The 18,424-nt window shown below is 46.7% G+C and overlaps 1 long non-coding RNA gene across 1 annotated transcript; it reads right to left on the bottom strand.

Annotated features, from left to right (window-relative positions):
- Positions 1–9,780: 9,780 nt before the first annotated feature.
- On the bottom strand, positions 9,781–18,027 carry LOC123381362. The gene is made up of 3 exons (XR_006588249.1): positions 17,802–18,027; positions 15,172–15,325; positions 9,781–11,829 (listed from the first exon to the last, which is right to left on the bottom strand). It is a non-coding gene; the product is annotated as an uncharacterized LOC123381362 (long non-coding RNA).
- Positions 18,028–18,424: the final 397 nt, after the last annotated feature.

Below are 18,424 nucleotides of genomic sequence, written 5' to 3'. Positions count from 1 at the left end.
GTGGGCCACTGCCTCTACCTGGTCTGAAAGCACCATAGCTATCTTAGGGACATTGCAAGAAGGGTGTCCGTGACAAATAGGGGAGTTAGAGACCTCCCCTCTCAAGGCCCGGTGGCTGTGGAAGACACAGAGTTGTTCTGAAGTTTATGGAGGCAGCTATCTTGCACCCCACGGGCCATGGGCTGGGGAGGAATCGGAATACATGGAGGGTTTCATGCTCCTTTTAAGTAGTGCGTATATGCACATTTTTGGTGTAGCTATTTATAAGTACATTTATGTCTCAGTCGCTGTGCTTATTAAAGACATAAATATTTTACCTCTTAGCAAAGAAGAAAATAGTTTTCACAGATTTCCTGGCAGGCAACACCACCACCTCGCCAGCCCTTTTCATCTGCAGATTTCAACCTAATAAAGTATTGATCTAGGGAACAGAGCTTGTCTCAGTGTCACCCTCCCGAAAAGTGCAAAACCAGGTTGATCAGGGCGCAGGGGGGGGCTTGCCTCCAGCTGATGATGTTTGAAAATGTTACTGGGGAGATGTCAAAACAGAAAGCAGAAGTCGAATAACAAAGCTTAAATTCTCCAAGGTGTGAGAGCGCTTGACTGACGGGAAAACATCTTTCTTGCAGGTCGTCCGGTTACTCGTGGTAATTAGGTATTCGCCGTGTGGCAAAATTCTTCTTCTGGCTCCAAGACCTCATAATGAGTTAGTTCTATACCCAAGCCTCAGAGTGAAAACCCTTTGGGTATTGTAGACACCTGCGGGCAACTGTGGGCAGTGGCTGGGTCTGAAGGCAGAAGACTGTCTTTAGGGGCACCTGGGTGGCTCAGTCAGTTAAGCGTCTGTTGATTTTTGGCTCAGGCCATGATCTCACGGTTCGTGAGTTCAAGACCTGTGTCGGGCTCTGTGCCGACGTGTGGAACCTGCTTGGGATTCTCTCTTTCCTGCTGTCTCTGCCCCTCCCCTGATCACATGATCTCTCTCTCTCTCTCTCTCTCTCTCTCTCTCTCTCAAAATAAATACATTATATATAAAAAAAAAGAATATTGTGTTTAAAGAAGGATTCTCCTGGGGGAGCTAGGGAAGGGACAGGGATGACAGGAAGAAAGCCTGGGGGTGGATGTGTTGAAGGAGATGGTTGGTTAGCCAGCTGGGACTTACGAAGAAGGCAGACTAAGGAGGGTACTTCAAGGAGCAAGAAAGATAATCATCACTCCCTTTTCTTGACTGGGTCCCAGCCACTATGCTGCTACGTTTTTGGTGCCTTCTCACCAAATCCTCTCCACGACCCATGAGTGCGGCCTGGCAGGTGCACGGCTGCCCTCCTGGCCCACCCTGGCTCCACCGTCCTGCGGCGACACGGTTCTCTTTCTCTCCCCTCCGAGGTGAGGCTGCTTCTTTTTCTTCTCTGGCTCCGCCCACACGGGAACTGGAACTCCCTCTTCCCAGGCCCTGCTGACACAGGGCATTGTGTGTAATAGGCTTTTATCACCGATTTGCCGATAGCAGCGGACAGAGATGCCGCACCCTTGCATAGCGCCCAGCCTCGGGTCGCCGACCGATGCTCCAGCTCTTAAAGCCTCCTGCCGCTTGTGCTTTTGCAGACTGGGCTCGGCTCCCTCTCATCCTTTGCTGACTCCTTGTCAACTCTCTCACCACAGCTTCCCTCCCTGAGTTAGAGAGAGAGAGAGACCTCCAGCCACACCAGCCCTTATCCCTAAAACCAGGGCCTGGGGCTTCACATAACCGAAAGCCCCCAATTCCCTCTACTCCTCCATGGGGTCGGGGGCCTCCGCTTCCCCACCAGGTTGTCTTTCTGGAAGCGACACTTTTCAGTGTGTCAGTGACAGCTTCCCCACCAAGTCCGGGGGGAGGGGGGGGGCAGGGCCCAGCAGGCTGCTGAAGAGGGACGTAGGACACATATGGCCCTGGACCCTAAGTCTCTAACTTGGATAATAGCCAATTTGGTTTCAGGGAACCGGGGTCGCCTCCCATTGTCTGTTCCTCACCAGGTCTCACCAGCTGAAGACCCAAACAAATTCACAGTGAAGTTCCCACCGCAGTAATTTGAGGTCATTAACCCGGGCATTCAGCTGTTCGCTTAAGAAACAGATGACGGAAAGTGGTGTAAGGGGGCCAATGCCATCATCCTGCGATGCCAGCAGATACAATTATTATTTTTTTGTTTTGTTTTGTTTTGTTTTGTTTTCCTGACCCATGCCTGTTGCAATTCAATCCAATTAGTGCTTCAATTACTAGAGAATGTAATTTTGCAACACACGCAGGGTAGGGCTACCCTCAAAAATCAAGGGCTTTCTGCCCCCCCACCCCCCCCACCCCCCACTGGTTACCCTACTTTCCTCAGCCTGAGTCTGTTTGCTGCCCCAGGACCTTATGTTGGTCTGCGTGTTAGTGACAGAGAAACTGGCTCATCACAAACCCAAACCCAAAAGCTCTGGGAAGAACCTGAGAGTGAGGGATTTCTGAATGTCCATTGCCCCGGGATAAGGGCCCAGCCGGGCTATGCGGTTGATCACGGATCCTGAGAAAGATGCAAATTTCCAGAGATTCCTCCTCTTGCAAGATAGCTTAGACTCACTGAAAACAAACTTCTTGTTTATTTTTTATTTATTTATTTTTTTTAACATTTATTTATTTTTTTGGGACAGAGAGAGACAGAGCACGAACAGGGGAGGGGCAGAGAGAGAGGGAGACACAGAATCGGAAACAGGCTCCAGGCTCCGAGCCATCAGCCCAGAGCCCGACGCGGGGCTCGAACTCCCGGACCGCGAGATCGTGACCTGGCGGAAGTCGGACGCTTAACCGACTGCGCCACCCAGGCGCCCCCAAACTTCTTGTTTAAATTGAAGAACGACACCCCCACGGAAAAGTGCATGTCTGTTGGGCGTACAACACAAGAACTTGTTACAACTGAACTTAACCTGTGTAACCAGCTCCAGGATCAGGGAACAGAACATTCCAGAAACTCCTAGAGTCTCCTTCCAGTCATTACTGCCTTCCCTCCACGTGGCCACTGTCTTCCTTCTCTCACGCCATGCTTTTGTGATTCACCTGCGCTGCTGAGGTACATCAAGGTTGCTGTTTGGTGTACAAGTTCACCGGTTTTCATTCATTTATAGGCAGAATTTCATTGTGTAGATATACTATAGACACCCTATTAATTCATTCTCTAGTTGCCGGGCGTTTTGATTGCTTCCTGTTCTGGAATGTTATGAATAAAGTTGCCTTGAACATGTCTGCGGTGGTCATGTACACGTATTTCTGTTGCCTATGTATCTGAGTGCAATTGCTTGGTCATAGGGGATGTGCATGTTGAACTTCACACAGCTTTCAAAGGTCAGTTCCAACATATACACTCACTCAGCAGGGTATGAGAGTTTCGTATGCTCCATATTCTTGCCAACCATTTGGCACTTGGCATGTCTGTCTTTAATTTTAGCCATTAAGTGGGGGTGTGCCCTTAGCACCTCCCTGATTACTACTAAAATTCAGTATTGTTTTATAGGTCTAGTGACCATTTGGATATATTTTTTTTCTGGTAGAGTGCCTGTTTAAGATTTTTGCCTATTTGCAAAATAATTGTACTATCTTCTTTTTTTTTTTATTTCCTTGTAGAAGTCCTTCCTGTATCCCAAATTTAAGAGTCCTTTGTCATATAGATGCATGAAAAATAGCTTCTCCCACTCAATGGCTTGACTCCTTCCTTATCGAAACATTGGTAAAATGATTATTTTCTATTAGGCAAACTATTATGAAATTCTTCTTTATCTCTGGGAATGTTTCTTGCCTTAAAGTCTGTAATATTAGGACAGATATACCAACTTTTCTTTAGTTATTGTTTGCAGGCTTAATCTTTCCCCTCCTTTCAATCTTTCTTTACTCATTTAAGGCATGGCTCTTGTAAGCATTAGTATTTTTTTTTCCCATTCCAGCCGATAATCTTTGTCTTTGAATTGAAATGTACATTTACATTTAGTGTAATTACTGATAAAATTGGCTAAAATCTACCCTTTTTCCTATTTGTTTTCCATTTGCCTTCCTGTTTATGTTCCTTCTTCTTTCTTTTGTTGCTTTTCTTTAGGTTAATATGTTTAAAAATTCAGCCCTCTCTCCTGTTAGTTAGTTACATGTTGCTTTAGTGTTCTTTTAGTGGTTATTATAGAAATGATAATACCCTTCCCTGACTCACTAAAGTCTAATATAAATGAATTCTTTACCCCTTTCTGAATGGAGTACAGTTAGGATACTTTAACTCCATTGTTGTATGGATCTTAGTCTATTAATAGTGGCACTCTTGGTTATGGATGCCCGAGGACCTCATCTGGGCCAGTACGTCTGGTGGTGAGCTCTCACAGACATTTCCCCAGCTGCAACCAACGTTGTGGCTGGGCTGGCCCTTGTGGTCCTTTTTAGGATTGCAAGATGCACCTCAGCAACAACCATCAGAAAACTTCGAAACATCAAGGTTTATTACTCACAAGTCCTGAAGGATGCACAACACGCCTAGGGCCACACAGTGAGGTCACTGGTGGGGAGGAAGAGGGAGAGAGGAGGGAAGTGAGAAATATAGAGCAGAACTGGGGCTCTGCCTTTATTGGGGTCAAGGGTAGGGTGCCTAGGGTTTTTCTTTTTTTCCATGTTATTTATTTTAGAGAGGGAGCACACGCACAAGTGAGGGAGAGAGGCGGAGGGGGAGACAGAATCTTAAGCAGACCCCATGCTCAGCATGGAGCCTGACGTGAGGCTTGATCCTATGACTCTGGATCATGACCTGAGCTGAAATCAAGAGTCAGATGCTCAACTGGGCTCAACCCAGGTGCCCCAGGGTGCCTAGGGTTTTGCAGGCTCACTCTGCATCTGGGAATTAGGCTAGGAGAATGGAAAAGCAAGATCACTCAAATGGTTGGTTATCTGGGTTTACCCAGGGCTTGTAAAAAGGACTTCCTTTTAAAGTTCTGGGTGCATCCTGGTTTCATACCTAGTTGATTTGCTAGTAGCTGTGTTATATGGCTGGCAGTATGTTTACTCCAGATAGATGTTTTTGAAATGGATGCCCAGGCAATCAAAAGCCTAACGTCAGGGACTTATATCACAATTAAAAAGCTTAATATCAGACACTTACACTGCATACACACACACACACACACACACACACACACACACCCATCTCTGTCCTCTTACGTTGTTGATGTGTGCTTTAATTTTACATGTTTAACCTCTTCAGGGCAAGATTATTGTATTATATAGTCAGTATTCATTTCTTCTGACCCCCTACACTCATCCCTCCTGCATTTTCGTGTTCCTACCTGGAACCATTTCTTTCCGCCTGAAGGATTTACTTTTGCTTCTGAGAGGCTGCTGAGCGTCTTGATCCAGTTGAGGACTGAGGTGATTCAGGGGCCAAGCTAGGTGGCAGTCCTTGTGAGGCTGGTCCATTCCTGGTTCCCTCTTGCTCCTCAAGTGTAGCCTGTGGCATTCAAATGGACAGCCCGAGTTGCTTCCCAGGGCCTGTTCTTTTTGCTGAGTGCAGGTTCTCTTTGCACCGTGAGTTTGCAAACACCTCTGCTCAACTTCTGAGCCACTGCCTTTGCTTATCTTATCATATAAGATCACGTTGCTGATCTGGGACCCCCGACTCTCAGTCGCTAACTCTTCCCCAAGGCCATGCCTTTTGCAATGTTTCTGATGCTGTGTGTGTAGGGGTGGAGAGAGGAGGGGCAGACTCTCAAGGAGGGAAGGAAGCAGGAGAAAGAACTGGAGGGGAGGAGGCCTTTGGGTAGCTCTGTGCCCGGGGGCCTGACCCCGTGCCGAAGTCACAGCCCAGGATGAGAAACCCTGCTTTGCGGTGTGGCGGTCTGCCCAGCAGGTGCCGGGAGCCTCCGCAGCTGGCCCCGCCTTTCGGCGTCGATCAAACTGAAAGCCAGTTGCAGATGGACGTGACATTCTCCCATCAGCTTTCTACTACTGAGTGTATCGACCAGAGGAATACTGACTATGGGACAGACCCTCATACTAGGTCTATACGCCTCTTAGAGGGAAAATGACAGGTGACAAACATCAAGTCAGTATTTTCACTTGGAATCGCAAATTCCCCAGGCCATCGGATTTTATTCCGTGGATGCTCATGTTTCTCAGGTTGAGGGTCTGGGCCTCTTTGGGGGGGGCAGCTATTCAGATTCCTGTTGTGTGCATCACCTGTGGTCGTCCGGGGCCACACACAGGTGCTGTTAGCCACACCCTCCGCATTGGATTATTTGTCACAAGGACTTCTCTTGGAGGAGAAAAAGGGAAATGATGACTCTTGGTCTCTGAGTGACACCACGTTTCATGTCACTTTCTCTCCAACCGTGAGAGTCACCTCTGATCCCCAGTGCAAGCTACTCTGCTTCCACAGTGCATCTCCCAAGAACCCAGCTCTACTCCAGCTCTGCCAGCTAATGGCTGTGTGAGCATGAGAAACTTACCTACCTCCATAGGCCTCAGTTTCCTCATCTGTTAAATGGGACAGGAATTTAGCATTACTGGAAAGTCTGATGAGGTAACAGTTGCAAAAGACCGACTACAGCGTCCCGCACAGAGTCCATGCTCAGTAAATAGTAGCTGCCGCTGTCGGCGTGGTAGTGTGAACCTCATTATCGACCTAAACTCAGATACTATTGCAGCCAAGCAAACGACTCTTTCCCCTTAAGTTTTGCACGAACACGTAAAAGTGTTTCAAGGCTGGCTCCTCTCCTCTTGTAACCTGCTCAGAACTTGTGAAAACAGGAGCCTGGGCTGCCTTCAAGTCTCCTCTCCTGATATCATCACTGGACGGCCAGTTCACATGCTCTCTCTTTGGAAACTTTCTTGGTAATTCGAGCGGACAGGCTCGTCCTCCCTCTTGAGTGCTAGCATGCTCATTTTCCACCCCATCACAGGGAGCTGACAGTTTATGGGTAGAGCTCTGTACAAGCAGACTATAGACTCCTCTCGGGCAATGGATTTCTCTGTAGGATGTTAGCGGGGTTGGGTTCCTTCAGAACAGGCATTTTCTTTTGTCTTTCCAACAAGATGATCGTTTAAAAGAGAGATCATGGTGGTTACAAATAGCTTTGATTGTTAAATGCATCTTAGATCATATTTATGTTCCGGAAACAGACCATTCTAGTGGTTGGGGTGGAAACTTCCCAGGGGGATGATGGTGGGCAAAGGGTTGGGGTTGAAGCGTGGAGTTGGGAGGGGGGAATCCTTAGGTCACCTGCTTCCTTTTGTAGGCCCGGAGTCAAGTCCTATCGTGTCAATTATTATGTCTTAAAAAAGTGAGCTTAGGGTGGCTCCGTCCTTGAGTGTCTGACTTGGGCTCAGGTTGCGATCTCCCAGTTTGTGAGTTCGAACCCCACGTCAGGCTTGCTGCTGTCAGCACAGAGCCCATTTCCGATTCCTCCGTCCTCCTCTCTCTCTGTCCTTCCTCTGCTCATGCCCTCTCTCTCCCAAAAAATAAATAAACATTAAAAAAAAAAAGGTGAGCATAATGGTTCCTACTTCTCAGTGGGATGCTGTGGGGATTGAACAATAACCTGCAGGGCTGGCCACAAAATAAGTGCTCAGTAAATAGTAACTAAAGTTAATAAGCATTGATTAATTAATTGCATTAACAAATTAATAGGGACACCTAACCTTTTGGGCATTTCCTTTTAGGGTTGGTAACCTAAATGGCAGCTTCCCTTTGACCAGATCCTATTCATCAAATGCCTAAGTGAGCACGTGTTTAGCTGAGTGTCATCCAAGAAGAACTCTGTAGACCGGGCCTTTCCCTGCAGCCTCACAGTCATTAAGCAAGTGCAAATGAATTAGCAAGGCACCCTTATGAAAAACAGACCGGCCAAGAGGGGCCTCTCATGTTTAATACATTGCAGACCCAGTGAACTGTAAAAATAAATTAAGACCCACAATGCTATTGTTTTTTGAAGCCCTTAATAAAATTCCTTCTCTTTTTACTAAGGGGCGAGGACATATGTTTTAAAACTACGTGATGCTTTAAACATCACAGCACCTTCTTACAGTTTTTCTGATCGCTTGCACCCATCTTGAGAGCATCACAGGCATTTTCTTTTGTCTTCCCAACAAGATGGTTGTTTAAAAGGGAGATCATGATGGTTATAAACAGCTTTAATTGTTAAATGCATCTGAGATCATCTTTATGTTCTGAAATGGAACATTCTAGTGGTCAGGGTGGAAACTTCCTGGGGAGGGGATGATGGTGGGCAAAGAGCTGGGGTTGCAGCATAGAGTTGGAAGGGGATTCCTTTGGCCAACTGCTTCCAGACTTTTCCTTTGGTGGCCTTGGACGTGGTGGTCTCAGTCTAGTCTGGCACTTCCCTTCAAGAGACAAGCTGCCCAAGATGGCTTGGCAATGCCAACAGGTTCCCAGACTTGGGACACAGTGATGAGGAGCTCAGTCTGCTTGCATGCAATAATAAAAGTCCCTAAGTGACGCTGCTTCTGAATTGGCCATCTTAAGTTTGTCTCATCCCACCTCCTTTCCTGCACAACCTGCCTATGGATCCTCACTGCCTGCCTCCAAATATATTGGTGCCGTATAATGACTAAACGAATCCCGGTTTTAGCCTCATTTAGACGTAGCCTGTGAGATGCACTTGCTATCAAATCACATGGGGAGATTTGCTCTGCCCCTGTGCTTCAGGTCTCAGGGGCTGCCTCCTCTTTCCCTCTTCATGCTTTCTTATCACTTCCGCTCTTCTCCATATCACTGGGCCAACATGAGCAGCATAAAGGATGATGGATTCGAGAATTGACCTTGAACAACAGGAGCGTGGACTGCGCGGGCCCACTTATACGTGGATTTTTCCCATAAATATAGTACATTGTTGTAAATGTATTTCTTCATGATTTCCTTAATGACATTTTCTTTTCTCTACCTTACTTACAGTAAGAATACAGTATAGAATACACATAACACACAAAATACCTGAGTCAACTGTTTCTGGTGTTAAGTAAGGCTTCTGATCAAGAGGAGGCTATTAAGGGGCGCCTGGGGGCGGGGGGGGGGGGCTCAGTCAATTAAGCGTTTGACTTCGGCTCAGGTCATGATCTCGCGGTCCGTGAGTTCGAGCCCCGCGTCGGGCTCTGTTCTGACAGCTCAGAGCCTGGAGCCTGCTTCGGATTCTGTCTCCCTCTCTCTGCCCCTCCCCTGCTCACACTCTGTCCTTCTCTCTCTCAAAAATAAACATTAAACCAAATTGAGTAAGCTATCAGTAGTTAAGTTTTGGGGGGAGCCAAAAGTTAGATGCCGATTTTTGAGCGGGAGGGGGTTTGTGCCCCCAACCCTTGCGTGGTTCAAGGGTTAAGTAGTTGGAATCCTCCAGGTTATGTTCATTCCCTGGACACTGGAAAAGTGAGTGATATGAGGGGGGAACTTCTTAAATTTCCTCTAGCCAAGTCTGGTCTCACTTTTGTGTCTTTATAGCTGTTTTCTAGAGATAGCTCTCTGCTTCTCCCTGTATTACTCTTTCAGACCCACTTCATACCCTATGTGTGCAATCTTGAGTGAACGCTATTCCTTCTCCATTCCATCCAGTTCAGCCCTGTCTAGTTCAATTAATCCCAAACCAAGTGCTGTCAGCCTTGGGAGCCAGCCACTGGGGCTATTTGGTCTCTGCCTTTGGGAGCTCAATTAACCATTGTAGCAATTTGTTAGTATGAATTTAACCCGTGTTGATTTAGAAAACCTGAAAGCTAGAGGAAAGCACACCAAAAAATGGAAATCAAAATCACTTTTAATCACATTCAGAGATGACACCATGATAATTTTACTTTATACAGATGGGCATGTATATAGCACATACACGCAAATTTGGATTCTGATGTTCTAATTACGTGTTCATTACACACGGCCTCGCATCATTTCCTCTTGCTTTATTCGTAAGAGTTCTGTCGGGACAAGGAGGCACAACACATTCTTCGCTTTTTGGAGGCTCAGTTTCTCCCAGGTCCAGGGCGTGTTGTGGGTCCACACAACCACGCAGGGGAGACTAATCATCTCCTACAGCCTGGCTTGCTGGGAGAACCATCCTGTTAACCAGATAAAGGGTTAACCAGAGCAGAGTGTCAAAGGGCTCTCAAAAATGCAGCCCCTTTGCAGAGGGGCCTCAAAGCCTCTTCCCGAAGGAGGGAAGGAGCCGGCAGTTAAGAGGAGCCTTATCTGTGAGAGCGATCATCAGGAAAAGTTGTACGTTTTCTGCACTACAAAGGCGCTGCTTTCTTCTCTTCGGCTCTGACTGGAGCTCTTGAGATTGAAGAAAACTGTTGGCCACAGTTCTAAAAACTCCAGATAAAGGCTTTGATTTGTTAATTAAATTTTTACTATCTGCATTTGATATCTCAGCCAAATTGTATCCGCCGCAGGAACAACAAGAAAGTCCCTCACTTCAAAGGGGCGCCCACTCGGTGACCTGTAATTATGGAATTTACTGCGGGGTGAAGCGTTGTCTGGGGTGCACCTGCCTTCCTAGAGCCCTCCACGCGGCCCCCCAGGGACAGCCGCTCTTTCTGGCCCTGGCTCCTAGCAAAGGCACAGGGGCGGAGCCAGCACACCTGCCCACGCTGGGCGGCGGGGGACCCTAGTGAGGAGCAGGTGTCAGCCGGGGGCCCACCCCGCCCAAACGCGTCTCGGCCCCGCCCACAGACAGCCCCCGCCCACCCTGAAAGCCTCCTGGACGCCTTGGTGAAACATGGCTTGTTTCATGAAAAAATTGAAAGGCCGGAGCCACGCTGGCTGCTGGTCCCAGGCAGTCTTTTCCTTTCCTGTGAGCTTGACCAGAATCTCCCTCTGCTTGGCAGGGGCCACACCACCGTCAGGCCCTTTCATTCCCTCTGTGGCGTGGATATTATTAAAGGATATTTAGAGGTCCCTATACAGGGCTGCTTCCGCAGACCTCTCCCCATTCAGCACTGGTCATTTCTTACACGCATATAATCGAAACCCACAGATTTCCTTTATAGGCGTCCCTCTCCGGTGCTTGGCATAAGCTTTGCCTTGGCCATAAGCAGAGTAGAGCCAAGTTTTGAGATACCTTAAACAATCCTGTAGGACTTTCTAGTGGACCACTTCCAACGCAAGCTTTGGTGTTACTAGTTTTTCCTATTGTCCTTCATTTTTGTTTTTAAAATTCAACGTTGGTACCATTGTGTTGGATACAAAGTGGCCTCCAACCCATTTACGAAAGATGCAGAAGTATATGGTAAAAAGTACAACGTTCAATTAAAACTGCTTGGGGTCCATACAATTTTCACACAGTGGGTTCGGATAGATTTTTTTTTTTCCCCCTCTCAGATGAAAGTCCTGGTTGTTTTGAATCAGGGTGGACCCAATCATGACTGCAGACTGATCTGTATAAGGGGGAATTTATGCCTACAGGAGGAAGGAAGGGGGAGGAAAGGACACTTTCTAGTGACCGTATGCTTTATCAAAGGGTGCGATCTAACCTGACATAAATAGACGTCGAGCTGTTGGCCTGAGTTTGAAAACGCAGGCTTGCTGATACTCAGACTCGTTCCAAGTCATCTTATCTCTCTTACCAACGGGTGCTTCTTACCAGCCTCCATTTGTTGCCTGGGCTCTCTTCGGAGGAGGAATCTGCTTTCGTTCGCTCCTGCTGGGCTCTTTCTGAACAGGGGCATCTGAGTATCACTGGAAACGTTTCACCAAAAAAGGATCTTAATGGTGTCGGCATATTCTAAGGTAGACCTTGCCACTCTGAGAACCTTCTAGAAACCACGAACTCTTTGTTATATCCTTGTCTGGAAGCCTAAAAGAGAACACACGGCACCACGTCAGGGAACCACAGAATTTAAGAATTTATCGCGAAGAAGAGAAACCAATGGCATAGATGGCAGCAGTAGGACTGGGAAAGGGTGTGTATGACATCATGACATTCAATGTCTTATAGACCAAAGCCAATAATAATCTTTTTCGGATCATTAAAATGGTGCTTTCACTTCTGATGTTTATTAACACTTATACATTGCAGGCTCCGTACTGAGTAAACTCCTCCTGTATATTACTCCATTTAATCCTGACAACAACTTTGTGAGCCAGGTGATATCATAGCCAAGGAACAAACAAAGGCTGGGAAAGGCCGACTTCTGACAAGGTCGCATGATGCCAAGGTTTGATCCCACGTATAGTCGGTACCTTTCTCTTCCATATTACACTATTCCCTAAAATGGACAGACTAGCCTTCATGGGAAATAAGGGTGTCTTTTGGACGCAATAAAATGTCAGAGGGTTGAGTTCCTCTTTGCTGAATGCTTTCTGAAGGGTTACAGAATGTAGGAGTAGCCAAGGTCACATTTGACCCAATATTGGAGGACACGTACTATTATTTTCTAACGAATTAACTTCATAAGCCCAGGAATTTCTGCTCTTCTCCCCCAGATAATAATGTTTATAATTTGTCTGTAACCTACGAGAGATTTCTTTTTGCCAAGGTCAAGAAATAATAGATAACTTCAGATCTACAACAACAAAAATCACAGAAGGACTACTTACAGGAATGAAGAGAGGAGAATACAACAGCCCCACATTCAAAGGCTCAAGAGAAAAATAAACATGTCTTTTTAAAAATGTGCATAGAGGTGAGAGGCCATAAGCTAGAGAAATGAAGATTATGCTATAACATTTAGTCTATTGGTGGTCCCCAAACATCTTCCTGTAATTATTGGAATGAAATCAAGAGTGCCTTCAAAACCACATATGGAAACAGATGTATCTGGTGTGCTTTGCATCGTGAATGTTTCTTGTGGCTCTGAGTCCAGAGGTGGGTTAACTAATTATGCCTGTTGTGAGCTAAATGTAAATATTAGAATTGCGTTCATCCAAAGCCTGCCCATATGCTCTTACACACCACCCTGCATGATTCAACAAGGATGCATGGCACGCAGGCAAGGTCAAGGACGCAGGGACTCCTGAGGTGAGGCTCTGTCTCCAAACCCCTGAGAAGAGACACTTTCTCTAGAGGATTTTTACCATATGACACCACCCAGTGAGGGGGACAGCTGGCTTTTCCTGGGTCCCTTTCCCTTCCATTTGTCCCTAAAACAAATATGGACAAAACAACTCATAACTGAAAATTGTCACGTCTTTGGGCAGGGGAGGTGCTTTATGCAAACTGACCCGGTCTCCTGTATTCTTTTGCGACCACCACGAGGGGAATTGGTCACATATTCATATTATTTCTAAGTTATGATCTTAGGTGACACTGTGGTTTAAGACGAATAAGAGATCAGAGCTGCTGCAGAGTTAAAGGATAATCGTAGCGATTATTCCCATTATCTATTTGTGATCCCCATATTCTACTTCTCACTCAACCCTGGGGGATTGAGGAGGTCTAAGAATCATGTGATTATCTCCTGCCCCATCAGAGAAAAATCTGCTTTAACTGCGGTCATTCATGCTTCACAAAACGTCACGAAAACTTTGGGGTTATTTGACATGAGTTCTGGTTTCTTACCGGTCTGGGGGCTCGGAGATCACAACAGACCACAGGTTAAGATTTGTATCCTCCATAAGTGCTAGAAAACAAAGTTAAAAGTCATTTGAAGTCTGTCTAGTCATCAGCTCTTGAATGGCCAGGATGACAAATTAAGACGGATACAGATGGTCCAGGATCGATGTCAACAGGGCTGATAACCTTCCTCCGCTCTCTGTGTCTCCAGGGTCTTTCATGAGGTGATCTGAATGTTCCAATAAAACGTGGCAGTGGACTGCTTCCAGATGCTGTTCTTCCCAGTTAAAGGCAAGCTGGAGGCTCTATCCTGCAGAGGATGTACCTAGCACAGGACTTCTTGCCTCTCTTTTTCATTCTAGGGAACAAGTTAATGAAAACCGCATATGTGTGTTTTGACAGATCCTTGCGATTCACATCAGTTTGGCATATGCGGACTAGAGGTGACTCAAAGCTCCTTTAACACGAGGCTTGGGGAACTCCCCATCTTCAGTCTTCATTCCTGATGACTGTAGAAAACAATTAGCCGATTGGACAGGAAATTCCTGGACAGACCATCTGAATGGGTCAGCGCAAATGGGAGGAACATGCAAACTTGGTTTGCTCATAAAAAAGAAAACAGATCACAGTGGAGGCATACGTGTGGGGAAGCCAGGGCAGTGCTGATGGGAGAAGGCGTGAGGTAGCACAGCTCTGAGCTTTCAAGGGAAGGAGGATGAGAGCATTAAGGCACAGAAGGTGAGCTAAGCAAGTTGTGCCTCCCTGGATCAGCAATGACGCAGCCCAGTGTCCTGGAGAAGCCAGGTACCCCCGGCACCCTCTGCCACACGTGTCTGGGTGGGAATCCCTACCCTGCCACTTAGGCAAGGTCATCAATGGACAGATTGAGTTATTTCCCTATCTGATAAACAGGGGCTGGTGGCAATGTCCACTGCATAGTGGTTATTAAGAGGATTAAATGAATTAGTATGTATATGTCCTGAGAAGACTTTCTGCTGTGTGCTTGTCGCTTTTATCTTCATTATTATTACCACATAAGAGACTGAATCTGTTTCTCGTGAACTTTTAATATCTCCTTAGCATGCCCTTCCATTGATTGGAGAATCGATAGGGTAAAAAGCAGACCTCTATGGCAATCTGCCAAACGCACCACCATTGTCCCATCTAGATTTGGAGGGAACGACACGAGACAGGTGCGCTGCGTGTTGAGCGAATACGGGGTATGGAGTGTCTCCACCAGAGGGTCTATGTGTGGACCCTGAGAGGCCATCAGGACACAGCCTTTGGCTCTCCCTGGAGCCAGTAAGGTGAAGAGCAGGAGTTCACATCTCAACTCTAGCTGTGTAACCTGGCACTTTACCAGCCAGTGCTCTAGGTTCCTCACCAGGAAAATAAGAGTAATAAATAGTGTTTCCCTCCGGGGGCACTTAGGGGGGTTATGGGAGTTCATACACGTAAAACACCTAGAATAGTACTTGACATACTGTGAGCACCATATGAATGTTAAGTATCCCTATTATTATTTTTATTAACGGCAAACAGGGACCCAGGTTCTTGGGGACATAGCCTCTGAACGCCAAGTGGGAGAGCTAGTATTCACTTATTGATCAGCCATTTAAAAATCTAACATTTAAAAGTACTTACTCCACCAGAGACTCTGCTGGGCTGTGCGTACAGAAGTTAATGGGACTCGGGCCTTTGAGTAGCACTGGAGATGGGGGAGAGGGTAGAGCTGGTGTCACCGAGGGGCTGATGAGCTGGTTCTTACACAATGGCAGGTGTGCACCAGGCAGGGAGGCTGAGAGAAAAGAGGTGAAAACGATAGAGTGCATTAGGGTTTGAGGAAAAACAATTGTTTGTTAGGGCCAAAGCATGGAGTGGATGATAAAAGGTGATGAGGATGGGGAAAGAGAAGAGCCAGCTCAGTGGAGCATCTTTTTTTTAAATTTTTTAAATTTTTTTAACGTTTTTTATTTATTTTTGAGACAGAGAGAGACAGAGCATGAACGGGGGAGGGGCAGAGACAGAGGGAGACACAGAATCGGAAGCAGGCTCCAGGTTCTGAGCCATCAGCCCAGAGCCCAACACGGGGCTCGAACTCACGGACCGCGAGATCGTGACCTGAGCTGAAGTCGGACGCTTAACCGACTGCGCCACCCAGGCGCCCCCAGTGGAGCATCTTTATGCCACATAGAGGTTGACCTTGTCCTGAGGCAATGGAAAGTCATCAAGGGCATTTAGAGGAGAGACATCACATGCTCAAGGTTCTGATTTGGAGTTGGTGCCGAAAATGAGGCTGGAAGCAGGGAGAAGCAATGAGTCTAGGAGAGAAGGCAGCTTGACTGGACCAAGGCAATTGCATCAGGGGAAGCGGGCAAATTCAAGAGATATTTACGAGAAAAGGGAGATGTGGTTTCATGAGTAAGAGGAATGAGAGAGAGACAGACAGAGACAGAGAGGGAGGGAGAAATCAAAAGTAAATTTCAGGTTTATAAAGAGGGATTACTGAGTTTGTTTATTTATTTATTTATTTGTTTGTTTGTTTATTTGTTTATTTGTTTGTTTGTTTATGTTTTTATGTTTTTACTGCGTGGTGGCATTGGGAATAATTCAGAGGCAGTAAACTTGCAGAATGCTGAGTCTGATTTAAAGTAGGCATTAACATCGGATCATCCTAGACTGGAGACTACTTTTCAGTTCTTGAGTCTCCAGTTCTTAGGGGAGCCATTCTCCTGCCCCCATGAAGTATGCATGGCCATATGACTTCTTCAGGTTAACAAAAGAACATTTTACCACCGGCGCTCTTGTGTGTTCCTTTCCCTCCCCCTGCCATGGGAATGATGAGAGCCAAGAAGATATGGAATGTCCTAAGATTGGGCAAAACATGGAGGGCAGCTGCCGTGGACAGTCACCTAGACCTGCAGAGGACTTTGCATCAGTGAGAAATAAACTCTTGTTTTGTTGAGCCATTGAATGGGAAGGAGGGAGAAGATTTTTACTGCGGACTTAGAGCTGGCCCGGAGTCACGGGGTTCTTTTTCTCTCTGTGTGGAATCAGTGGGATTTCATAAGTTTGCTGATAAAGTTATAGTATTTTAAAAATCCTCAGGACTGAAGTTTTTACCCCTAGGAACAGCAGCCAGGTGGTAGAAAAATCTGGAACACAGCAGGTTCTCAACAAACGTTCCCCCCGCTCCCTTTTTTTTCCAAGTTCCAACTAATACTTATCTGTTCTGACCAGAGAGAAGTACCTTTCCTCCCTTTGCCCAGACGTAACAAGTGCTGGTTATATAGTCTTTATTTGTATGTTTCCATATATTTACTGTTTACTATCTCTGGCCTTCCATCTGGGAATATTTCCTTCTGCCGGAAGAGAGCCTCTCAGTATTTCATTTAGTGTGGGTCTACTTGCCACTTGCATACTTGGGCATCTGTTGGCATAAAAGTGTCTTTATTTAACTTTTACTCTTAACGAACATTTTCCCCAGGTGCAGTGTGCTACTTCCTCTCGCTTTTTGTATATATCGTTCTGCCTTCCATTGTTTTTGTCAAAAATCAGACGTGAGTCTAGTTACTGCTTGTCAAAAATTATTTCGCCTTTTTTCCTCTGGCCGTTGGTCAGATTTCCTTTTTGTCTTTCTCGTGTTCTGTAGTCTTAGGGTTCATAAATAATCACTAATTAAGCAATTCATCATTCTCTTACTTAAGCAATATTTACCGAGCACATCCCCCACAGCTTGGCATCTAGCGGGGAGAAAAGACCAGACAGTCGGCAAGCTTAGTGTGGAGGATCACCGCGACCCTGGGGGCAAGCCCGGGTGCTTTGGGAAGATATGCTTCCGGGGTTGTGTTTTCGCCAAGCTCTGAAGGACCCAGTAGGGGATCAGCAGGTAATAATCAGTAAGGGATGAGCAGAAGCTAGAGAGAGAGAGAGAGAGAGACAGACAGAGAGAGAGAGAGAGAGAGAGAGAGAGAGAGAGACAGTGGTTCTGAATGTAGGGTCTGGATGCAAGGCTCCAAAAGAAGAGGGCCCGAGGGGCTTCGTGAAATTACAAGTAGGTTGGAGTGCCGACACAGCAAGAGGGTGTGGGCCATGAAGAAGGGTGGCCAGGCACGAGGCTTGCTTATCAAATGCCCCCCTCTGGCTGCAGTGTCTGTTTTTAGCTTTAGACAGATGTTTACTTTCTACGTGACATCTCTCCTAGGATGATTCAAACCCTCTCGAGCTCAGCTTATCCAAGGATCTGGCTGGTATTTCCCCAACCTCAACCTCACCTGGAATGCCAGCCATGTTGGTTCAGTTGCGCGCAATGGAGAAGAGGGCATCGTTCTCCGTGTGGCCCGGTGGCCCGGTGTGATTTTGGCCCTCCTCATCGCTGTGGTCTTAGCTCACACCGAACATCATCTTGTCCTCTCCACTCCAGCTGTGGGGGCCTTGTTTTCAGTTTCTCAAGCGCATGCTCCCTCCTAATCAGATAGATCTTATAATTGGTGTTCCCGCTTTCTGGAAAGCTCCTCCCTCCACCTCATCACTTCCTTGGGGAAGCCATGCAGCCCTCCCCCCACCCCCATGACTCATTCTCATTCTGTATCACATTTCCTGTCACAGTGCACGCACAGCTTGGGATTGGGCGTTGACGGGTGTGGCTCTGTGTGTGGTGCTGAATCCCCCCGCTAGCCGAGTTTCAGGAGGGCAGAGACCACATGTGCCCTGTTTATTCTCAGGACCTGGCACGGAGAACCTACTCGATAAATCCTTGTTGAATGAGTGCCCCGTAGCTCTATTAAGGAGTCTGTGTGTTATCTGTAGGGCATGGAGGAACCACCAGTGTTGCAAAAGGGAGGATGATTTCATGAGAGGTTTTGCACTGAGAAACCCACTTTTGACTACCCAGTGG

Source organism: Felis catus, chromosome D3 (assembly GCF_018350175.1).
Source record: "Felis catus isolate Fca126 chromosome D3, F.catus_Fca126_mat1.0, whole genome shotgun sequence".
NCBI classification, from domain to species: domain Eukaryota; kingdom Metazoa; phylum Chordata; class Mammalia; order Carnivora; family Felidae; genus Felis; species Felis catus.
This window is presented reverse-complemented; position numbering and strand designations above follow the sequence as displayed.